Source organism: Arvicanthis niloticus, chromosome 6, assembly GCF_011762505.2.
Source record: "Arvicanthis niloticus isolate mArvNil1 chromosome 6, mArvNil1.pat.X, whole genome shotgun sequence".
In the NCBI taxonomy this organism is placed as follows: Eukaryota; Metazoa; Chordata; class Mammalia; order Rodentia; family Muridae; genus Arvicanthis; species Arvicanthis niloticus.
The window spans coordinates 44158051-44183788 of NC_047663.1; the positions used below are offsets into that span (position 1 = coordinate 44158051).

Below are 25738 nucleotides of genomic sequence, written 5' to 3' on the forward strand. Positions count from 1 at the left end.
GTGTTGGGTTGTGTGTGTGTGTGTGTGTGTGTGTGTGTGTGTGTGTGTTTAATTCTTTTCCGGGTAGCCAGAGGGGGAAGCTGAATTTCCTTAACCCTATAAACCACGAAAGGGGCAATACAAAACAGAGGAAATAAATACATTTTTAAGAATACAAGAGCTTCGATAGGTCGTTTTGTATTCCGGATTCATTTTGCTTTGTATTCATATGCTAATCTCTTCCTTTCCACGGAGGGATTATAGGGTTCCACAATAGGGTATCTGTGTAATTTTCTAAAAGGGCACAAAGGCTTAAATCATTGTTTCTTTGTAGTTGAAGGCAAGAGAGAGGGAAGAATGAAAAAAAAAACTACACTGGAGTTTTTTTTTTTTTTTTTTTTTTTTTTTTTTTTAATTAAACACTGCAGGTGAGGTCAACTATGGAACCAAAATAGGTTTTAGAATATGACTTTCAAAAGTGAAGGAAAGGAGAAAGGAAACCTTTAAAACTTCTTAAGGTTTGGGGTTTTTACATTTTTTGTTTTAAATTTAAAGAAAACATTGAAATTTAAAGGTGTATTTGCATTTTATGCTGTTAATTTAACCTGTTATGATAGGAAGGAAGAAGGTTGTGATGAGGACAGAAACAGGGTACCCTGGAAATACATTTTGTGGGGGTGGCTGGGAGTTTTGTTTATTTGACTTGGATTGGTTTGTTTTTGAAACAGACTCTATGTAACCCTGATTGGCTTGGAACTACCTATGTAGAAGTGTCTGGCCAGCTAATAAGAGACTCCCACTGTTTCTACCTCATGGGTGCTAAGATTAAAGTTCTACAAACCAGCATTGTGTTATTACGTGAATACTTGCTTTATAAGTCATTAAATTAGATATACATTTGTCTATGCAATACAAGGGAAATTTTAAATGTAAAGTTTACCATCTTACTTTTGTATTTGTTTTGTTGTTTTGTCTAGGTTTGTTTGTTTGTTTTTGAGACAGGATCTTACTCTGTATCGATGGCTGGCCTGTTATCCTTCACTATGTAGCCCAGGCTGGCTTCACATTGTTGCAGTCCCCCTGCCTCTCCCTCACACATGCTATCACTGCAGGCATGTACCAACATACCCAGTTTCTTCTCAACCATCTTGAATACACAGTTCAGAGGGATCATGCCTTTCCCAGTGTTCTGCAACCACAATCAGTGCATCTCTAGAACCTATTTCTCTTGAAACCCCATACCTTTTAAATGGTAAAGCCCCTAAGGTTGGAGGGATAGGTCAGCCTTTAAAAGCATTTTTTTGCTCTTGCAAAGCACCAGAGTTCAATCCTGAGCATTCACATAGCAGCTCAGAACCATCCATGACTCTCGTGCCGGGGGTCCAGCCCCTCTTCTGAAGTCCAAGGGCACCAGACACTTGTGGTACACATAGTTAGGTGTGTTTTGTATGTGCGATTTTCTTTTTGGCTTGCACGTGTGTATACGCACCACGTGTATGCCTGGTGCCTGCTAAAGTCAGAAGAGCTTGTCAGGTCCCTTACATGTGGCATTAAGAATAGTTGTGAATCACTGTGCGGGGCTGGGAACTAAACTTGGGTCTTCTGCAAGAGCAACAAGTAGTCTTAGCCACTGAGTCATCTCTCCAGCCCTGTTTCAATTATGCGTTGCTGTTTGCTTGGTGTTTATTGTTGTTTTGATTTTTTTTTTTTTTTGAGTCAGAGTCTCTTATTGCCTAGACTAACCTCCAACTCACTTTGTAGTCAAGGATGACCTTGAACTCTTGATCCTTCTACCTCCCACAAGTTGGTTTGTCAAGTGTGTGCTACCATAATGTCTTTAATATGTATTCATATTACATGACCTGAATAAAAAGTTCTTTCCTTTTTATGACTGAGTAATATATCATGGTGAGTAGGTACGTTTTGGGAAGGTATATACAACATCTTTATTATGAATTTATTTGACAATAGGTATATCTTATATCTTTTACAATATGACTGGAGAAATAAAGATGACAGTTGTCTAATGAGTTTGTGGCCAGCAGAGTCTACGTAGCAGCTGAGGTAAGGCCAACCGGGGCTACCCAGTAAAACTCTTTTAATTAAACAAGTTTTCTTTCTTCCTTCCTTCCTTTTTTTTGTTTTTCCAAGATTTATTTGTTTTATGTATGTGAATACACTGTCACTCTCTTCAGACACACCAGAAGAGGGCATCAGATCCCATGAGCCACCATGTGGTTGCTGGGAATTGAACTCAGGACCTCTGGAAGAACAGTCAGTGCTCTTAACCACTAAGCCATCTCTCTGGTCCACATGTTTTCTTTAATTCTGTGTGTGTGTGTGTGTGTGTGTGTGTGTGTGTGTGTGTGTGTGTGTTTGTGTGTGTGCGCACACACATGTAAGTGCAGTGCCCTTACCCAGAACTAGACTTATTGTTAATTGTGATCTGCTCTTCTTGGGAACTAAATCAGATCCTCTATAAGAGTAGACAGTGCTCTTAAATACTGAGCCATCTCTCCAACCCACAATTACTTAGTTTTGAGAGCTAAAAGCCTAGTAGTAAATTAGTAAACTATTCCCACACACTTAAACTGTGAATAGAATTCAGCATTATCTCCATTTCCTGCTACTTTTTTGCTTTCTTGCTTTGCTAGACTCCCTTATCTCACTGACAGCCAAGACTACACAGAGAAACCCTACCTTGAAAAATCAAAGATAAAAGAAAGAAATAGTTAGTCAGGCAGTGGTGGTTCATGCCTTTAATCTCTGTGCTTGAGAGCCAGGTAGATCTCTATGAGTTCAAGGCAAACCTAGTCTACAGAGCTAATTCCAGGACAGCCAAGGCTACATAGAGAAACCCTGTCTCAAAAGCAAAAAGAAAGAAAGAAAGAAAGAAAGAAAGAAAGAAAGAAAGAAAGAAAGAAAGAAAGAAAGGAAGGAAGAAAGAAAGGAAGAAAGGAAGAAAGAAAGGGGGAGAGTTAAATCTTGCCCTAATATTTATACTACATGTTTTTCAGAGTTGTTTGACGTTTTTACTTTTTCCAGACAGGGTCTAATTATACATCCCTGGCTTTTCTAGAACTCATTTTGTAGACCAGGCTGGCTTCAAATTCACAGAATTCTTCCTGCCTCTGCCTCCTGAGTGCTGAGGCTACCACACCTGGTTTTACATTATCATTTTATGATAGTCAGTGCTTAAAATGTCACAGCCTGGTCTACAGAGTGAGTTCCAGGACAGCCAGGGCTACACTGAGAAACCCTGTCTTGAAAAACCAAGAAAAAGAATGTCACTTCTTATACTTACATATTACAAAATGACTGAAAGTTGTTTAGGGCCTTTCAGAAAAGATTGAAATTCTGTCCAGCAGGAGTTTGAACCTTAGCACCCAAATCAAGGGTCTCACAAAAGACTTTAATCCATCAAAATGATCTAATTTGGCTGTCCTTAAGCATGCACACACCACACACACACACACACACAGACACACACACACACGAGAGAGAGAGAGAGAGAGAGAGAGAGAGAGAGAGAGAGAGAGAGAGAGAGAGAGAGAGGTAATTTTTTTTTTCTGAGACAGGATCTTACTTTGTAGCTCTAGCTGGCCTGGAACTCCATGAACCATCTCTTCTGCCATATAGGGTTTGTTTTAAAAACTGCTGTTTCTTTTGCTGACTTGAGTGTCATTTTTTTTTTTTAAATCATTAAATTAATTTCAGTTTGGGATTAGGATTTGTTTTTTTCTTTCTTTTTTTTTTTTTTTTAGAAACATGTTAACTGGTGAAGCTTAACACACTCTGACTTGGGGACTGACAGGGGAGTCCAAGCTGCAGGGATGGCTGGTGAACCCATGGAGCCTCAGGTGGAAAGGAAGATGAAGTAGGGCAGCCATCAAGCAGAAAAGCCCCATGGCCTCAGCCAGGGCAAAGGAATGGCATAAGAGAGGAGCTCCAAGAGATAGGTTCCTGGCATAGCCAATAATCAAGGTACCACCACACCGTTCCAATGCCAGCCCTTGATCTAGCCACATCAACTGAGGCAGCCCTAGGACCTGGCTGTCAGTGTCCCATAAAACAACACTGGCCACTTGTTGAGGGCCAGTGTTGAGAGGGGAGCTACTGCAAGAAGGCTTTTTAGATGGGGCCTCTGGTCTACTTAGGTAGACACAGGCCAGATTAGACCCTTGCCTGGTACAGAACTGATCAGAACTGGAGAAACGAGCAGTACCTTGGTGTTCTGCATTTCCTCTCCATGTGCACTCCAGCTACCCTGCAGCCTCTGCTTGGCCCACAGGCTTTCCCTGCTCTAGGACAGAATTTCTTTTTGTTGTTGTTGTTTTTTGTTTGTTTGTTTGTTTGTTTTTTCAAGACAGGGTTTCTCTGTATAGCCTTGGTTGTCCTGGAACTCACTCTGTAGACCAGGCTGGCCTCGAACTCAGAAATCTGCCTGCCTCTGACTCCCACATGCTGGAATTAAAGGCAAGCACCACCACTGCCCGGATAGGACAGACTTTCTATTTTAAAATGTTCTCAGATATATGTTGTGATCCACACCTTTAGTCCCAGCATTCAGGAGAAAAAGGCAGGTGAATCCCTGAGTCTGTGGCCAGCCTGGTCTACAGAGTGATTTTCAGGCTGTCAGACTTACCTATCTCAATAGAAAATAATAAAGACAGAAATTATGTGTCATCATGCATGATTTATGTGGTGTTGGGGATCAACCGCAGGGCTTGGTGAATGCTAAACAAGAGCTTTACCGACTGTATTACAACCCCAGCCCTTGAAATAATTACTGAAAGAACAAGGTCTCTTTCTTTCTTTCTTTCTTTCTTTCTTTCTTTCTTTCTTCCTTTCTTTCTCTTTTTTTGTGGTAGTGGTGGTGGTTTTTGGCTTTTTGTTTGTCAAGACAGGGTTTCTCTGAGTAGCTCTGACTGTCCTGGAACTCACTCTGTAGACCAGCCTGGCCTTAAACTTAGAGATCAACCTGCCTTTGCCTTCAAAGGCATGTGCTGCTACTGTAGGGTGATTTTTTTCATTATGCAATATTTGAAAATATAAATTTTTTTTTTCTTTTTAAAAAAATTGTGGGGCTGGAGAGATGGCTCAACGGTTAAAAGCACTGATGCTCTTCCAGAGGTCCTGAGTTCAATTCTCAGCAACCACATGGTGGCTCACAACTATCTGTAATGGGATCTGATGCCCTCTTCTGGTGTGTCTGAAGGCAGTTACAGTGAGTATACTCATAAATAAACAAATAAACAAACAAATAAATAAATCTTTAAAAATTTTGTCTTATGGGTGATTTGTGTGTCTATCTGGGTACCACATATGTGTCTGGTGCCTCAGAGACCATAGAGGATCATATAGATTGTTGTGAGGCACTAGGTGGATGCAGGAATCAAATCCCTGGCACTTTACAAGAGACCATTCTCTCAACAACTGACCCATCTCTCCAGTCCCCAGATATTTTTTTCTTAATGAGAGCCATCTTAAACCTGAATCCTTCCCTATTAAAATGTTAAGGGGCTGGAGAGATGGCTCAGTGGTTAAAAGCACTGACTACTCTTCCAGAGGTCCTGAGTTCAATTCCCAGCAACCACATGGTGGCTCACAACCATCTGTCATGGGATCTGATGCCATCTTCTGGTGTGTCTGAAAACAGCTAGAGTGTACTCATATACATAATAAATAAATAAATGTTTAAAAAATGTTAACATTTTGGAATTTGACTTATAAGTATATAACCTTAGGTCATACATGATAGTTTATGCTTTTCATCCCAGCCCAGCACTAAAAAGGCTGAGACATGATGATTAGTATGACTTTGAGGACAGCCTCGGTTACATAATGAGTTACAGGCCAGCCAGGGCTACACAGTGAAACACTGTTCAAAAGGATGGGGAAAAAATATGAAAGCAAAAAACAAAAACAGTGTTGGAGAAATGGCTCAGTGGTTAAGAGCACTGACTGCTCTTCCAAAGGTCCTGAGTTCAATTCCCAGCAACCACATGGTGACTCACAACCATCTGAATAGAATCAGATGCCCTCTTCTGGTGTGTCTGAAGACAGCGACAGTGTACTCATATACATAAAATAAATAAATCTAAAACAAAAACAAACCCACAAACAGCAAAACAACAAAATCAAAGTCACAATTTTTTGTTTTGTTTGTTTTTGGAGACAGGGTTTCTTCGTATAGTCCTAGCTGTTCTGTAACTCTGTAGACCAGGCTGGCCTCGAACTCAGAAAACCACCTGCCTCTGCCTCCCAAGTGCTGGGACTGAAGGCATGTGCCACCACTGCCCAGCCAAAGTCACAATTTTATCTATAGAGCAGGACTGCATATAAAAAAGTAATGCAAAGGGAAGCTGGAAAATAAAAACAAAATCTGTTTAACTTATACATTTACAAATATTTGTTAAACAGCTTCTATTTGTTGATTTTTTTGGGTGTGTGAGGGAGTGTTGTCATTGTGAAACAGGGTCTCCTTATTGTAACCATAGATTGTCTGGAACTCATGGAGCTCTACCTGTCTCTGCCTCCGAGTGCTGGGGTTAGAGGTCACCACAGCCAGCTTGTTTAAATTTTTTTTTCTTGGAGATGAGTGCCAGTAGCCTGCAGCTCACTGTGTAGCCAAGGCTGTCATTGAACTCTTTTTGTTTGTTTGTTTCGTTTTTGTTTTTCGAGACAGGGTTTCTCTGTGTAGTTCTGGCTATCCTGGAACTCACTCTGTAGACCAGGCTGGCCTCGAACTCAGAAATCTACCTGCCTCTGCCTCCCAAGTGCTGGGATTAAAGGCATGCGCCACCACTGCCCAGGGATTGAACTCTTCCTTGGCTCCACCCTCTAGATGCCAGTGTTCCTGACATGGCTCATCACACCTGGCTAATTAGTGAACATTTTCCTTTTATTAGCTAGAATGTGCTTTTTTGTTTCTCTTTGTACTGTTTGGGAGATTAATTAAGTAGGGCTGCAAGACTACAATTATCAAATGAAAATCACAATTCAAACACCTTATTTTTCATGTGCCTTTATTCTTTTATATTGGGCACCATTGCAACTTAAGAAATACAGAAACTTAACTCTGAGCTTTTTTTTTTTTTTTTTTTTTAAAGATTGATTTATTTACTTTATGTATGTGAGTACACTGTGGTTCTCTTCAGACATACCTGAAGAGGGCATCAGATCACATTATAGATGGTTGTGAGCCACCCCGTGGTTGCTAGGAATTGAGCTTAGGGCCTGCTGGAAGAGCAGTCAGTGCTCTTAACCACTGAGCCATCTCTCCAGCCCAACTCTGAGCTTTGACTTTCAGTTTTCTCACCTCTAAGTTATGGAGGATGTACAGCAAGGTCTCTAACTTCCTCCCACTCTAATGTCCTAAGAAATTTACTCTCTAATGATAGTTACAGTTTCAAAATAAGGCAAATCACTGGTAACATTCACTGTTTTCTTTTAGCAGGAAAAAAAATCTGATGGCTAAAGAAACTCCATTTTTGTGCTAGCCATCCATGTTGGTACTTAATTGTTGTGTCTGACTCAAGTTCCTGGAAGGTAAGTTCCTGCAACCCTGGCTCCCTAATATAGACATAGATAAGTTTTAGATCAGAACTGAGATGGAATTCTCTTCTGTTCCATTTTTACCTCATTTGGGCAGATTACTTAGCCCCTCTAAACTTTTTTTTTCATCTGAAAACCTAATTCTCGGGTTTTAATGAGGTAGGTTTAAATAAAGTTGCTAACAAATACTTTTTAAAAATAATTTATTTTTATTTTATGTAAATTGGTGATTTGACTACATGTATGTCTGTTTGAGGGTGTCAGATCCCCTGGAACAGGAGTTAAGGACAGTTGTGAGCTGCCATGTGGGCGCTGGGCCTCTGGAAGAGCAGCCAGTATTCTTAACTGCTAAGCCATCTTTCCAATCCCCACTAACAAATACTTCTAATGTCAGTAAATGATAGTGTTTTAAATATGATGCTATAAAATGATTAAATATTATATATGTTATGATCTGTATTCCACCACTACCACCCACCTACCTCCCCTGCCCCAAGAAGGGTCTTCCTATTTTATCCAAACTGGTCTTGAATATCTGGGCTCAGTTTGGAACCTCACTATCCCCCAGGCTTGTGTGTTTAAAACTGGTTGTCAGCATGTGGTACCATTGACAGAGGGTTGACTCTTTAGGAAGTAGAACCAAGTAAAAGGAAGTTTGATTGTCTTAGTTAGGGTTAAACTATTGTTGTGATGATATACCATGAACAAAGGAAGCTTAAGAAGGAAAGGGCTTATGTGTCCTGAATCACATTCCACCCAGTGAAGCCAAAGCTAGAACCTGGAAGCAGGAGCTGATGCAGGGGTCCTGGAGGGTGCTGCTTGCTCCTCATGGCTTGCTCAAACTGCTTTTTTGTTTGTTTGTTTGTTTGTTTGTTTGTTTGATGGTTTGGTTTTTTTGAGACAGGGTTCTCTCTGTATCCTTGGGTATCTTTTTTTTTTTTTTAAGACTTATTTAGCCGAGCAGTGGTGACGCACGCCTTTAATCCCAGCACTTGGGAGGCAGAGGCAGGCGGATTTCTGAGTTCGAGGCCAGCCTGGTCTACAGAGTGAGTTCCAGGACAGCCAGGGCTACACAGAGAAACCCTGTCTAAAAAAAAAAAAAAAAAAAGAAAGAAAGAAAGAAAGAAAAGAAGAAGAAAAAGAAAAAAGAAATTCAACATTGACCTGAGCAGTGGTGGAGCACACCTTTAATCCCATCACTTGAGAGGAGGAGGAGGCAGGCAGATCTTCTCTGAGTTTAAGGCCAGTCTGGTCTACAGAGTGAGTAGCCAGGACTATGTTGAAGAAACTTGTCTTAAAAAAAAAAAAAGTTCAAAAAAAGAAAGTTAAGTTGACTTTCCATGTTTTCTTTTTGTTGTTCTCATTTTTCAAAAATTATACCTTAAACATTACTGCTTTTGTAAGAACTTTTGCAGGGGACTGGAGAGATAGCTCAGTGGTTAAGAACATTGACTGCTCTCCCAGAGGTCCTGAGTTTAATTCCCAGCAACCACATGGTGGCTCACAACCATCTGTAAGGGATCTGATTCCTTTTTCTGGTGCGTCTGAAGACAGCTATAGAAAATGAAGAGGTTAGGGACTGGAGAAATGGCTCAATAGTTAAGAACACTGGCTGCTCTTCCAAAGGACCCAGGTTTGTTTCCCATCACCTACATGGTAGCTCAACGACTGTCTGTAACACCAGTTCCAGGAGATCTGACACTTACTTTCACACAAGCGGAAATAAAATAGAATTAAATAAGTAAATTAAAAAAAACCCTAACAAACAAAAACCAAAACAGTGTGCCAAATGCCCTAAAATTAGAGTTAAAGACAGTTGTGAGCAGGAGTTTTTAACTGATGCTCTGTTTTTCTTATGTTAATATTTCTTATGTTAATATTTCTTATATTAATGCATGTGACCAGGAGGGGCACATGTGTGCCAGGACAGGTGCACAGAGGTCCAAGAATAAGTAGTGGGAGTGGCTTCTCTCTGTCTACCAGGGTGGCTATAAACTCGGGTTTGGCAACAAGTGCCATTATTTTCTGAGACATCTCACAGGCCCAATAAACAATATTTTAAAAGAGAATGAATCAGGCTTGGTGGTATATGCCTGTAATCTTAGCGCTTGGGAGATAGAGTCAGGGTTGGGAGTTCAAGGCTAACTTCATCTACAGAGAAAGTTAATGGTCAGAAATAAAAAACAAAATAAAAAGAATGGAATCGGCACATGAATTCAAAATAAAATGTCATTTTGTTGCATATCAAATCTCTAACAGATAAAATGAGTTTATATGTGGATTTGTTAAACTTGAGATATCAGCTGGGCATGGTGGCACATGTCTTTAATCCTACTACTAGGAAAGCAGAAGCAGTTGGATCCCTGTAAGTTCAAGACTAGGCTGGTCTGTATAGTGAGTACCAGGACATCTTGGACTACATAGAGAAACCATATCAAAACAATGATTTAGCTCTCAATATACATATATTTATTATGTTGGAGTCAATAGTTGGATGCATCCAGAAATTTGACTAAAGGTTTGCTTGAGAGTAAATCTTAAAATAGACTAGCTTAAATTAGCAATACAGAATATAGTCAGTGTGGTCAGAGTTATTACAAAGCTATAAGGAAATAGTATACTCATAGAAACTATAGCCTACTGGCTTTATTGCCTCTCTTCATTCTCAGAGTATTTCAAAAGTCATGTGATTGTTACTGTTAATTATTAATTGTGGTATAATGATTTACCTAATTAGTTTATAGCTTTTAACAAAGTTAGTATTTTAATTACTTTGTGCCACTTTGAAATTTATTATTTCCCCAATATGTTAATTTGTTTCTCTCTGTGTCTCTGTGTTTCTGTGTCTCTGTATGTGAGTGTGTGCAGGAACAAGTGTGCCATGGTACATATATAGGTGTCAAGACTTTATTAAGTTGATACTATTGTAGAATTGATCCTAAGGAGAACCTGAGGAAGTTCTCTGTCTCTAACATGTGGGATCTGGCATCAAATTCAGAGGCAAGGACTTTCACCCACCGAGGCATCTCATAGGCTTCTAGCAGTGTTTTATAGTGTTCAATATATACAGCTTTTAACTCCTCAGTTCAAAGGTTTTAAAAAGCCAGGCAGTGGTGGCACACGCCTTTAATCCCAGCACTTGGGAGGCAGAGGCAGGCGGATTTCTGAGTTCGAGGCCAGCCTGGTCTACAGAGTGAGCTCCAGGTCAGCCAGGGCTACACAGAGAAACCCTGTCTCGAAAATCAAAAAAAAAAAGAAATTTTTGGACTTTTCAGACCAAGTCAGAAACCCAGTTAGAAAAATTCTAAAAGTAATTCTTGGGTTTTCCAATCAAAATCAGAAAACTAGAAAAAAATTCTAAGAAAGCTGTGTTAGCTCTCAAAGCAAATTCTCTCTGGATAGCTGCTAAAAAACATTCTAGCCGTGGTTGCTCTTCAGACAGCTTTCTGTAGGTAGCTCTGACTCCTGCAGGCTAAAGCCCCTTTTATTTACATATCAATTCAGTCATTTACTCCAGGTTCCCTCCTGATTATCCTGTGAATCAGCATTCCATACCGCAGACGTCGACAGCACATTAAAAAACAAAACAAAAAACAACAAACAAACAAAAGAAACATTGCAAATGAGGGCTAGAGAGTTGGCTCAGAGGTAAGAATATTGTCTGCTCTTCCTGAGGTCCTGAGTTCAATTCCTGGCAACCACTTGGTGGCTCACAACCATCTATAATGAGATCTGGTGCACTCTTCTGGCATGCAGATGTACATACTGGCAGAATGCTGTATACATAATAAATAAATATTAAAAACAAAACCAAAAAATAAAAAACATTGCAAGTGAATTGGCTGCCTTTGGAAGCACAGACTATAAGCTGGGTGGGATCTCACTTTGACATCAGCATTCCTAGCATGCCTGAACCTGAAGTCGGATCTGTCCCAGGCAGATCTTGAACTCAGAAATCTGCCTGTCTGTATCTTTCTGACAAACTGCCTCATAGTGCAGCTGCCTCTGTTCTTTTAAGTCTGTAAAGCCCCTCATATAATTCATATTACATCCTTATATTTTGCATAGTTGAGAAATTATATATTTTTGAACTGGTGTTTTTAGAGTTCTTTTCCACAGCCTTAAGGGCTGTCCTGTAGGTCTCAGTGTTTATCATTTTTACTAAGGACATAGACACACCCTCACCTCCCAGATTCTGTCTCTGATTATCTTTGGAGTCATTGACCTTGGCAGGGATAACATTCCCCAATAACCTTGGCAGGGAAAATATTCCCTGAAGGAGGAACATGAAGTAAAAATATTTTATTTACAAACAAGCCTCATACTCAGCAACTGTCAACACTCTAGGAGGCCCCCACGCCCTGCTGGCTCTCTTCTGGGGGTGGGAACTATGTCACTCCATCACTTGCACATGGGCACGCAGGACTTGGCAACTGGCCTAGAAGTAACTATGTAAACCAGGCTGGCTCTAACACAAGGAAATCCACCTGACTCTTCTCCCTGGTATTAGGATTAAAAGTGTGTGCCACCATGTCTGGCTAGCTCTACAAAATCTTAAAAAGAAAAATGAAGCCAGGTGGTGGTGGTGCACGCCTTTAATCCCAGCACTTGGGAGGCAGAGGCAGGCGGATTTCTGAGTTCGAGGCCAGCCTGATCTACAGAGTGAGTTCCAGGACAGCCAGGACTACACAGAGAAACCCTGTCTCGAAAAAACAAAAAAAAAAAAACAAAAAAAAAAAAAAAGAAAGAAAGAAAACAATACTCATACACGAGTATAAAATGAAGTAAAACTTAGATCAAAGCCACTGTTGTACATTAAAAAAAAATCATGGGGCTGGAGAGATGGTTTAGGGTTTAAAAACAGTTCCTGCTCTTCCAGAGGATCTGAGTGCTTCTGTTTCTAGCACCCATGTTGGGTGGCTCACACAGACATACCAACATAAATCTTTAAAAATATATATATATATATATATATATATATATATATATATGTGTGTGTGTGTGTGTGTGTGTGTGTGTGTGTGTGTCTCAATCATGAATAGCCCAACAGTATATCTTAAAAATTCTACAGACAAACACTTATATGTGTGCATGTGTTGCACACCTTTAATCCCATCACTGGGAAGGCAGAGGTAGGCAGGCAGATCTCCACAAGTTCAAGGATAGCCAGGTATACACAGAGAAACCCTGTCTCAAAAAAACAAAAACAAAACAAAATAAAAATTGTGGTGGATCAACTAGGTTCTGGAATGGGGGGAGCAGAACCTCACTCTCCTCTGCCCTCACCCTGCCTTCTATCCTGACTAAAAGGTTGTTTGTATGATTCTTCCAAGATGATAATATTTTTTCAAAGAATAAAATCCTGGACCCTTAGAGATAGGTGGGCTCTCTTAGGAATGTAAAGAAAGTAGGAAACAGCCATTTTTTATCTAAGGGGTTTGTTGTTTTGAGACAGGCTCTGACCGTGTGGTTTAGACTGACCTTGAGCTAGCCTTCAGTGATCCATCTGGCTCAGTCTTCTGATTCCAAGGCTAAAATATCTCTGAAAGTGTTCACTCCTAACTTGTGTTTCCATGCTCTCTAAACTCCACACTCACAACTAGATTTTGTTGTTGTGTGTTTTGTTTTTGATTTTTTAGTAGGGTCTCACACTGTAGCTCAGATCAGACTGGAATCCTTGATGGTCTCTTGCCTCTGCCTCCTGAGGTTTGTACCACCGTGCCCCGTATCACCGGTGCGTATGTGATAGCTTCTTAGATACATCATAGGTATTTCAAATTTACAATGCCCCAAATCAAACAGTACACCCATAAAATCTCATCAGCATGACTGCCTAAAACGTGAGCTTCTCTATATATACATATATGTACATGACAACATGTTAATACATGTCACCATGAATTTGAAAGAAACCAAGAGGGGCAGATGGGAGGGCGTGGAGGGTGGAGAGGGAAAGGGAAATTGTGTAATTATGATCCCAGAAAAAATTTTAAAAACCTTTGGTTGTTTTCTCCAAACCTGTCTTGACAATTATTCCCAGTCTGTAGTGAGTTTACCTGTACTAAATGGCTTAACACTGAAACCCAGGAGTCACCCTCGGTCCTCCTTTCTCTGGCCAGCCCCTGACCAGGTTCTATCATCTCTGCATCTAAAGATATTCAAATCACATTTGCTTCCTTCTATCTTTATTTTCTTTTGACCTAAACTCTGTTCTCTAGACCTCCATTCATAACTCCCTCACTGTTCTTCACAAAAGAGGTGGCAAAATTTTAAAATATAAGTCCACAGGCTGCAGATGTAACTTGGTGTTAGATTTCTTCCCTGGTGTTAGTTTAGTTTCTATCCTGTAATAAAACACTAACAATAAACCAACTTAGGCAAAAAAAGGAATTTATTTGCTTACAGGTTACAGTCTATTCCTGACATAAACCAGGGCAGGAGCTCAAAGCAGGATCCTGGAGGCAAGAACTGAAGCAAGGAACACAAAGGAATGCTACTTACTGGCTTGCTCTCCTGGCTTGGTTAGCTACCCTTCTTAGGCACCCCAGGATAACCCGCCGAAGGATGGTACCATTCACAATGGGCAGGGACCTCCCTACACTAAGTAGTCTCAAGAAAATGCTGCAAGATGTGCCCACAAGTCAGTCTAACAGAGACAATTTGTCAATTAAGAATTTCTCTTTCTGGGTTTGTCAAGTAAGAAGTGTTTATCAACACATTTAGCATCTGTGAGACCCTGGGTTCAATTCCTAGTACCACCAAAAATTTTATTTACCTATTTATTCATTTATAAATCAAATCATGACATTCCTCCTCTCCAAATTATTTTATATCATCCCTGTCAACTACTGTATTGCGATCATTCACTGTAATTGTAAGCCTTCTGCACAAGTCAAGAAACCTATCTACTTGTGATATATTATCCTAAGGATTGACTTAAACATCACAACATTGTACAGAAGGAAGAAACTTGTTCCTTCATTTTGTGCTCATCACTTTGAAATAAAGAGCTTTCTGCTGATTACAGTTTGATTCCCAGCACCCAGATCAGGTGTTTTGGAAAATGTGCTGCCCTCTTCTGGCCTCTGCAAGCACTGTACTCACTTGCACATTCTCACCCTCACCCTACCCCATGCAATACATACAATTAAAAAGGAAATAAGACTCTATGTCCTTGCTCAGCTGTAGGGATTGACCTAACTGGGGTGGCAAGGTAATAAAGAAACAACAGACATACAGACACAGGAAAGTTGGGGTTGGAGAGGCTGCAGCACCCTGGGAGCTCAACATGTTTATTATATACATTTGAACAAGGAGGTGGCATTATTGCATACAGGTGAATAAGGAGGCAGGGTTATTACATACTGATAAGGAAGGAGGCAGGGTTATTACACACAGCTGAGTAAGAAGGCTGGTTTAGCTAATCTCAGCAGGACCAGTGCCTGTAGGGAGGCAATCTCCAGGCCATCTTAGGATGGGAAGAAGGCTATGGTTGAGGTTTTCTTCCCATATCATCAACATCTGCACTCAGATCTGAGACGGGTTTGGCCATCTCTCTGAGTCTCAACCAGGGCAGGCTTTGGACTCCCATGGGGCTAAGGCATTGGTCCTCAACATGGCTGTGTCTTTGTCAAACAATACACATTCACTCAGGACTTCTCTCCTTTTTTTTTTTTTTTTTTTTTTTAAAGAACACAAACTGAATTGTACCATACAGAAAGGATTAATAGGTTGAGCCTAAAAAGTTTTCCCTAGGCCATAAGATGCTTTCTTTAAAATTCTAAGATACCCATACGGATGTTTCTTTTTGTACACTGCAAATCGTCCTACAAAAATAGACAACATCTGCTGCCTATACTGGCCAGAAGTACAAAAGCTGTTTATGACACCATAATTAACCTACCCAGAGGCCTTTATTTCCATGAATAGGGGAGGCAGACTAATCAGATAAACCTGGCATAGTAACTTGGCCTAATGGGAAATCGAGACTCCATTCATCACTGTTGAGTCTTACACAACACAACAGTGTCCAAAGCTAGGGTGGCCCAGCTGTACTTCAGAACCAGCTTCCCGCCACCACCAGCCCTCATTTGCTATTTCTCCAGAATACACTTTATGAGCCAGGTTGGATATACACAAAGCTCCAATAGCATTCAGACAACTAAGAGACCTCAGACTTTTTTAGTATATACTTTAGCAGTTCAGAGAGCTTCCAGTGTGTGTGTGTGTGTGTGTGTGCATGCACACACACATTTCTCTGTCACACAATGACCTAAGAGGATCTGAGATTATAGAACATAAAATTTAAATAGTTTGCTTAAAGCCACAGTAAAATTACATATCACGGTCACACTCCCCTCTTCCCACTCTCATTGCGGCATGTAGCTTCCCAAGGGATTTGAGACCTTTTATGAAAAAATGTAAAACTACATATAATTATGAGTCTGGAACACTTTTCTAACCTTCTTAACATAGAAAAAATACATTACTATGTAGTTTTTAAAATAAGAAGTCTTTGTGGGACAGGCTTCTAAACTGACTCATTCCTAAATTCACATTGAAATGATCAAAGGACTAAAAATAGAGGGAAAACCTCTCATATGCCAGAAACTTTGAGGAATTTCTGCTAGTTAGAAGTAGAAGGGCCCAGTTGGAAGGAGGGATTGGGTCAAGATTCCACTTCTATAGTGTATTTCAGCATCTTGGGCCAGCAAAATCGCTCAGCAGGTGAGTGAGGATGCTTGTGCCAAACCTGACACAGTCAGAGTTCAATTCCTGAGAAACACAGGGTGGAAGGAAAGATCTGTGGCCTGCAAGTCTTCGTCTGAGCTCATTCTTGTGTGTGTGTATGTGCACACTCACAAATGCAGGGTCCTGCAAGTCTTCGTCTGAACTCATTCTTGTATGTGTGTATGTGCACACACTCAAATACAGGGTCCAGGATTTTACTCTTTGAAAAAATATTATCATCTCGGAAGAATCATAAAACAGCCTTTTAGTCAGGATAGAAGGCAGGGTGAGGGCAGAGGAGAGTGAGGTTCTGCTTCTCCCCTTCCAGCACCTCATTGGTCCACCACAATTTTTATTTTGTTTTGTTTTTGTTTTTTTGAGACAGGGTTTCTCTGTGTATACCTGGCTATCCTTGAACTCATGGAGATCTGCCTGCCTACCTCTGCCTTCCCAGTGTTGGGATTAATGGTGTGCAACACCCCCTCCCCCAGCAGACCCAATGTAATTTCTATTTTAGTATTTATGCAGATCTGTCTCTTAGTGTTAAGATGAACAAATGAAGAAAAATCTCAGGGCATCAACAAGTGCTATAGTTCATAAGAATTAGGTTTCTTTGAAAAATCAGAGTAAACATATGAGTGGTGGGAAGAGCAGATTAAGAACATATGATGTAACTCCAGTACCCAACATAGTACCTGGTTCAGAGCCATCGCTCAATGATAGCTATTGAAGGAGTATGCACATCAGGAGACAGAATAGACACAGTAACAATAATCAATACCATTCCTAAGACTTATGTCTGCTGTCTAGTGAATAAAAGTAAATCAAATTCAGACTTAACCAAGTGACATTTTAAAAATATGTCATAGATTTTTTTTTTAAAAAAAAAGCACTTTCAAGAATATAAACAAAGAAAAAGGGAAAAAAGAAAGAAAGATTGGTTTCTCTCCAAAGAATGAAATTCTGCCGACTGACCACAGATTCTGCAACTCTATGAAAACCAATAAACAGGCATTTGGGAGGTAGAGGAGGATCACGAGTTCAGGGCTAGACTGGGCTACATGAGAACATTCCCCCCCAAAAAAAAAAAATTAAAATAAAAAATTAAACTGGGTGGTGTGGTGCATGCCTTTAATCCTAGCACTGGGAAGGCAGAGGCAGGTGGATCTCTCAGGACTTTGAGGCCAGTCAGGTTCAGTTCCCAGCACCCACATGGCACCTCACAACTGTCTATAACTTCAGATTCAGAGGATCCAACACCCTAACACGAACATACATGTAGGCCAAACACCAAATGTACATTAAAAATAAATAAATAGTATATATACATATATATACATATGTTAGAGACATGTGCCCATATAAGACAATACTTGACGTGAGGAGTTTAGAAGTAGAGCTACATGTGCACCTTACATCTAACATTCACCAATTACACAGCTTTAGGCAAATACATTTATACTCAGCCTCAGTGTACTCAGTTGTCAAGGGAAAATGATGATCTCATCTTACACAACTATATCCATAGAATTACAGGAAGTGTGGTGGGGAGGTAAAGAGTAAATTAAGGTGCCTGCCATACTATATGGATACTAGCTGCACATATGTGTGCACGTAACTTATAAAGACGTATACCTACTGCACACATACAGAAACAAGGCTGAGAGAAGGGAAATCAAAGTGTTAGGAATGAGCCTGAGAAGTGGAGCCAGCCTGTAATGCCAGCCCTTGGGAGGGAGAGGCAGGAGGACTGTAACTGGGAGTTGGAAGCCACTTTGGGTTACAAAATGTGACCTAGCCTCGAAAAGATATAAGAGATAACAAAAATAAATAACAACAGAAGTCCAAGGTTCTAGGAGTGTCTAACTCTGGGTGGTAGAGATCCATCTGCCTCTGCCTTCCCAGTGCTGGGATTAAAGGCGTGCATCACACCACCCAGTTTAAGTTTTTGTTTGTTTGTCTTCTTTATACCTTCTTGTATCTCCATCTTTCCTATATTCTCCATAATTTCTACAGCAAGCATGCTTACTTTTACAATTAGGAAAAAGAGTCAGTGCTCGGTGTTGTAGTGCGGGTCTGAAATCTCAGCACTCAGGATGGTGGAGCGGGGGACAGTGAGTGTGCTACATAAAAAGACTGTGAGAAAACAAGTCATTCAATAGAATATGTAATACAAGGTTTGCAGCAAAACTGGAAAGAATCTAAGTATCCCAAAGCCATGCTCATTCTTGGATGCCCGAAGTGCACAACTCTATCTACAAAAGCAGCAGTGTCTCATATAGCTCCAGTCCAGTTTTAGCTAAACAAAACAAATGTCTTTTTCCTTTGAATAGTGAATGCCTTGGAGTTCCTCCAGGATAATATTGAATTATTCACATTGAATAGTGAATGCTTGGAATTACTCCAGAATAGTATGAAATCAACTTTATTTCAGTAAGAACTGCAAAACCTAAAACCCTGTAAATTCAGTCTTAGTACATGTGCGTTCTCTCAAAATTAATCTTCTAATTGGGTACTACAAGATGGGAGGCATTGAACAGACGCCCCTGGGGGAGAAGGAGGTACTAAGAGGGGTAGGGGATGCTGAAAGCCCATGTAAGAAGCAAAGGTGCAGCTTGATGGTAAAATGTGTACCAGGCCCTGACTTCAATTCCCCCAAGGAAAAAGTGAATAACTAAAATAAAACCAACAGCAGCCATCAGAATATTGCAGCTAGTAACAACTATTTCCACCTCAAGCTATTCTTTACTGGAATAGTGAGAATTTGCTCATTCGTTTACTCCTTCAATCCATATTTAGCACCCTGTTATACATGTAGCAGTGGCTTAGGCACTGAGTTGACAGTAGAGAACAAATAGACGAAAGCTTTGCATAGAGAGGAAAGGCTGGTGGAAAAGACAAACAGGCATATAACTGCAGGTGGTGAAGAAGGCTATGAAGTCAGGTTCTCTAGAGGGACTTACACAATGAATATGTGTGTGTGTGTGTGTGTGTGTGTGTGTGTGTGTGTGTGTAGGGAATTTATTGGAATGGTTTTCAGGCTGTGGTCCAGCTAGTTCAACAGTGGTTGTCTACCAACAGAAGATCTAAGAAACCAGTAGTTGTTCAGTCTATGAGGCTGGATGTCTCAGCTGATCTTCAATGTATGTCAGAATCCCAAAGAAGTAGGCTCTAATGCCATTGAAGGAATGGAGGAACTGGCCAGTGAGAAAGAAAGCAAACTTCTTTCTTCCATTTTGTTTATTTGGGCTGCCACCAAAAGGTGTGACCCAGATTTAAGGTGGATCTTCCCACTTCTTTTTTTGTTGTTGTTTTTGTTTTTCGAGACAGGGTTTCTCTGTGTAGCCCTGGCTGTCCTGGAACTCACTCTGTAGACCAGGCTGGCCTCGAACTCAGAAATCCACCTGCCTCTGCCTCCCAAGTGCTGGGATTAAAGGCGTGCGCCGCCGCCACCACCTGGCAATCTTCCCACTTCTAAAGATCCAAATTAAAAGTGGGTTTTAATTTAATTTAAAAAAACTCTCCCAAAGGTCCTGAGTTCAATCCCCAGCAACCACATGGTGGCTCACAATCATCTATAAAAGGATATGATGCCCTCTTCTGGTGTGTCTGAAGACAGTTACAGTGGGTCTTCCTGCCCCTAGAGGGGTTGCAGGTGTGCCTGCTCTGTCACATGTGCATCAGTATGCACATATGTCTGAATGATTAGTAGCCTAACATTCCCTGGAAAAAAGAGCCTGAGATGACCACCAATCTGGTGCTATCCAGGTCCAGATGGGTTCCTGGGGTGAGGAGCAAGCTAAAGATTAGAAGAAACCGTGCCTGGGACCACCAGCCCTGTGTGGGAGTGAGCCCGAGACAGATGAACCTTGCCTTGGGGTTCAGACCCCTGTCTAGCCTAAAATGACAACTAGTCCAGCACTTTACACACCTAGGGGGTGCAGACCATACCTGAGATGACCCCTGCCCGGTGCCATAATGCATGAGCAGGGCATATAGCACTCCTGATATCACTCCTAAGACAACCCCAGACACTCAGAAACCCCAGGTACCACTAAGAGGCCCCGGGTACCACTAAGAGGAATAAGTAAGTGGTGGAGAAATGAAAGAGGGAGAAAAACAGAAGGATGTGAACACAATGAAGAGAGGCAGAGCTTCAGACTCAAGGGCAACCTGAGGAACAGCCAGATGTGAGAAGCTGGTGATGCCACCTGGGACCATGGTAGGGCCTTGGCCTATGCTGTCACTGGGGACCATATCTGTGTCAGTGGTCCTGCAACAGCAAGGAACTGTTACTTCCAAAGACCAGGCAGACATCTCTGGTTTGGCCTGCTGCCCCAGGATATGTTGATGTCTGAGGGTTGTGCAAACTGGCCCCACCTCTCCCCTGGGAGCCCCTGGCTCTGGGGTCATCATGAAAACTGAGAGCTGGCTCTGCCTCTCACCTACTGCAGTACCTGGGAGACCAGGCCCTGAACTTTATTTGTGCAACACAATAAAGCTGGGAGCTGGTCCTGGGTGTGGGAGTTGCAGGTGAGCCAATGTCAAGGGTGTGAGAGACCCAGCCCTGAGAGCCAGCCCTGCCCGGAGGAGGTGGTGGCATAACACCTGCTCTCCCTCATCTCTCACTACCTATGCCAAGCAGGAGAGCTGCCTCAGGGGTCACCAGAGTGGGAGAACTGGCCATGTACCTCACCAGCTGCAACACTTGGGAGAGTGGGCCCTCTATCTCACCTGGCAGCAGGCTAGAGCTGGTTCCTAGTTTTGCAAGGTTTCTGGTGAACCAGCCCTGAGGGCAGGAGGTCAGGAGAGCCGGCTGACTAGCTCAGATGCCTCTCAGGCCTAGATCCCGAACCTTGAGTTGGCCTCCACTCCAGCATCCACCCCATCAATGAACTGCTGGAGTGCATAAGGGGGCTAGCCCTACTGATCCAAAACTACAGGATCTCCATGACATAGGGCAACAACAGGATGTCTGAGAGAAATTCCAATCAAGTTCCATTATAGATAGAGTAGCAGAAGCCAGAGGCCTCATACCAGACCAATGAGCCATTGCAACGAACATTTGCAAGCAAAGAAGTGTGGACAAAAGTGTACGATATGGGAGGTGCTGTGATGCACCACAGCTTCCACAAGGTTTTTTTTTGTTTGTTTGTTTGTTTGTTTGTTTGTTTTTCTCTCTATTGGAGAGGAGGTTGCAAAGGTGGAGGGAGAGGAAATGAATGGGATTTGGTGCATGATGTGAAGTTTACAAGGAGCCAATAAAAAGTTTTTTTTTTTTAAAAAGAAGTGGGTCTTCCCTGGGGTCAGGGAGATGGCTCAGCAGCTCAGAGCACTGGCTGCTCTTCCAGAGGACCTGGATTCATTTCCCAGCACCCACATGTCTGTAACTCCAGTTCTACAGGATCCAATACCCTCATCCAGACATGCATGCAGATAAAACACCAATGCATAAAAATAAAAATTAATCATTAAAAAAGTTCAGTCTTGGGGACTGCTCTCTTCAGGTGTGTCTGAAGAGAGAGACAGTATACTCACATACATAAAATAAATAAATCTTTAACAATCAATACACACACAGGGAGAGAAAGACAGGAGGAGAGAGAGAGAGAGAGAGAGAGAGAGAGAGAGAGAGAGAGAGAGAGAGAGATAGCAAAATTTAAAGAAAAAAAAAAAGACAGAAACATCTCTCACAAGTGTCCTTAGCCACTTGGATTAATTCTGGATCTAGTCAAGCTGACAACCAAGAATAATCATCACAATGATATCTCTCTTCCTCTCCCCTTCCTTTCTCTGTTAAATGATTTAAACTGGAACCCCAAAAGGTAAAAATTAGGGAAAAGGTGCCCAGAGTGATGGCGCACTTATAACCCCAGCACTTGGGAGATAGAAGCAGAAACATCAGGAGTTCAAGGTCTATCTGGGCCCTGAAATATGAGAACCTGTCCAGAAAATAAATAAATAAATAAATAAAATTAGAAAAAGAGGCTGAGGACGTTAGCTTATTGATAGAGCACTGACTAGCATGTGCAACACCCTGTATAGTCACACACATATACACTTAGAGACAGAGACAGAGACAGAGAGAAAAAGAGAGAGAATTGATTTCCTTCTTAAGCCTTTTGTAAAACTTCATTCTGCCAGGCAGTGGTGGCACACGCCTTTAGTCCAAGCATCCATGAGTTTGAGGTCAATTTGGTTTACAAAGAGAGTTTCAGGACAGCCAGGTCTACACAGAGAAACCCTGCCACAAAAAAATACTTTTCCTTTTAATGATGTTATATAGCATGTATGTAATGTGATAATTAACAACACATGGCATACCTACTAGTAAAATGTTTGTTCTGAGTCCACAGCATCGGGAAAGGGAAGAAAACGAGAGCCACTTGCTTGTCATTCAGTTCCAGGAGGCTAATTATGATCATGAGCTAGGTCATCTATTTTTGTGAAAGTAAACTGTTATTTGCAAAGAAATGGTCTATTTGAAGCTTTCTCAAGGGAAATCCAATAGCTCAGCCTGAGAATTTTGTTGTGAAGTGTCTAGATCTTTATGGCTTTTGCTTAAATATACTTCTGCATTGAACTGCATGGTGCCTAGATAACTAGAATCAAAGGAGACTATATCCAGGATGAGTCTCACCCTCATCCCCACTCCATGCAGCCCTAATCCCCTCCAGTGCTAGAAACACTGCTGAGTGGGTGCATAGGACAGTGAGCCAGTGCAAAAGGCCTGTAGGTATTGATCTTATAGTTGCAAGTATATTCAAGCATTAGGGGAATTTGCAAATACAGACTCTGAGTAATGAGAAATATCTACAGGTAGGAGACAGGGTGGTTTCTGGGTTGGCAGATGTAACAGCAAATGAGCAAGCTCCATCCCCCGTGTCTCTCTATTCTGTCATCTGTAGTATTTGGCATTTACCCTCTGGCTCATCTCCTTTTATAAGTCAGGCTACAGCAGCCTAGGAACATCACAAGTAGACACCATCTGTGGAGAGCTTTTGGGGTGGCCTTCTAGAAATTTGGCAGGAATTTGACATTGGACTAAGGCAAAGAATTAGGTTCAGGCAAGAATTTGACATTGGTCTAGAACTATGAAATAGGCTTAAGATGAATACAGCTGAGAAATGTGTTCTTTGTATCTTGATGGGTCTTGTTAAGACTCTGAATACACCAGGCAGTGGTGGTGCACGCCTTTAATCCCAGCACTTGGGAGGCAGAGGCAGGTGGATTTCTGAGTTCAAGGCCAGCCTGGTCTACAGAGTGAGTTCCAGGACAGCCAGGGCTGCACAGAGAAACCCTGTCTGGTAAAACAAAAACAACAACAACAAAAAAGACTCTGAATACAGTAATTGTGGGACCTTTGTTTATGGTTTGTTTGTTCCTTAACTACTTTGTTTATGCCTTAGGACTGACCATATTCTTTGTATGTATACAAATGATATAAAAGCAGACTGGAAAAACATAAACCTGCTTCAGCCTCAGCACTGGCTGGAATCATGTTATGTTGTCTAATTGCCTTTTTCTTTTCATTCCTCGCTCCTTCCCTTGAGACCCTGTTTGGCTGACTGATCTGACTTGGTCAACCATTACACCTAACAGAAGAGGAGTCATTTTATCTGTGGATGTCATATCATAGCAGGGACAATCTTTCTCCAAATTCTACCTTACCCCAGCAAACTTGCATTCATGTGTCATGAACCAGAATCACAGAAAATGCTCATGCCTGAATCATGACTGGCTTGAAGCAACAAACTTCATCTCCCAGACATAGGAAGCACCTCAAGGCAGCCACATCTCAATAAAGCTGGGATTCTGTTAGTAAGAAGAATGGGAGGAGGGGAAAGAGTTAAGTAGTTGACAGAGTTTCTACCATGTTGCTTATTAGTGATTGTTTGATATTGTCATGCCCACAGGCCAGGATCAGAAAATACACTGCCCCGGCATTAGTACTTACATACGTAAAAGACACTGATTACTAACAATGTTCATAACCTGTCACCCATTCTTTATCACTTTCTTGTAAGTATGCTACAAATAATGTCTCTTAGTCTGAACCAGATGCAGGAGATTGACAACACTGTGCTCCACTACCCACAAGTAAGTCAGAGTGCAATGCCTCCCAACATGGATATTCTACACAACCACAATACAGTTCTCAAAATCAGGAAACCATGGTCAACTGACAGATTACTAACACCTGAGGATGTGTAGCCAAATGTTTTTTAATCATCCAATAAAGTCTGTACGCATAGGAGTTAGCCCAAGATCTACCTGTTATATTTACTTGTGCCTTAATTCTTATTTATTTTTAGATTTGTGTACTTATGTCTATTTTTGTGAATAAGTGTTAGCCTGAATGCATATATGTGTAACCTATTGTGTGCCTGATGCCTGGAGAGGTCAGAAGAGGGCATTGGATCACTTGGAACTGGAATTGCTGATGGCTGTGTGGGCAACTGCCCCTGGGTCCTCTGAAAGAGCAGTAAGTGGTTTTGCTTTTTGTTTTTCCAGACAGGGTTTCATTGTGTATCCCTGATTGTCCTAGAATTCTGTAGAGAAGGCTGGTCTGGAATTCACAGAGATCTGCCTGTCTCTGCTGGGACTAAAGGTATGCGCTGCTGCTGCTGTTATTGCAGTTGCCACAGCACAATCGTCATCTTCCTCTTCCTCCTCTTCCTCCTCCATTTTATTTTATATGCATTTGGTATGTTGCCTACATGTATGTCTGTGTGAAGGTGTCAGATTCCCTGGAAATGGAGTTACAGACAGTTGTGAACTTCCACATGGGTGCTGGGAATTGAACCTAGGTCCTCTGGAAGAGCAACAAGTGCTCTTAACCAATAAACCATTTCTTCAGCCCTGAAGTAAGTGTTCTGAACTGCTCTTCCAGCCCCTTCACTGTGACTTTAGATCTAGAACAGTACTTCCTTAATCTTTTCTTCATTTGTAATATAGTGTGTGTGTGTGTGTGTGTGTGTGTGTGTGTGTGTGTTAGACAGGGTTTCACTATGGAACCTTAGACTCCCAAGTACTGGGATTATAGCTGTACACTTACACTTCAGATTTTTCTTTATGCTTTTGAAGATTAAAGAGAGTTTCTTTGATAGAACATTGCTCAGTTTAGGTTGGTCAGATAATGCAGTTCTGAAGAATTACCATGGGCTTTTCTTTTTTGGGGGGGAGGGGGGGTTTGAGACGGGGTTTCTCTGTATAGCCTTGGAACCATGGGCTTTTCTTACCCCGTCTCATCAGATAATGCATGATTTCAGTTGGTGCCATTAGCTGGTGATGCTAACTTTCTGCCAGACTTCTCCACTTTGAAACTAGCCCTCTATGAGTTTATAATTATTAAGCATTTTGTGGGGAGTTATTTTGAGACTATGTAAATAGCCTGTTCTTTATCCAGTTTTCAGCTTCTGGTCTTAGCGATGTTTCTTGGCCAATGTAACTACTTCTATAATGGTTTCCA

General features: G+C 41.4%; 2 pseudogenes; one reads left to right on the top strand and one right to left on the bottom strand.

Annotated features, from left to right (window-relative positions):
- Positions 1 to 3727: 3727 nt before the first annotated feature.
- Positions 3728 to 4237, bottom strand: LOC117710264 (ATP synthase F(0) complex subunit C1, mitochondrial pseudogene; annotated as a pseudogene).
- A 15662-nt stretch (positions 4238 to 19899) lies between these two features.
- LOC117712207 (small nucleolar RNA SNORA17) lies at positions 19900 to 19987 on the top strand (annotated as a pseudogene).
- Positions 19988 to 25738: the final 5751 nt, after the last annotated feature.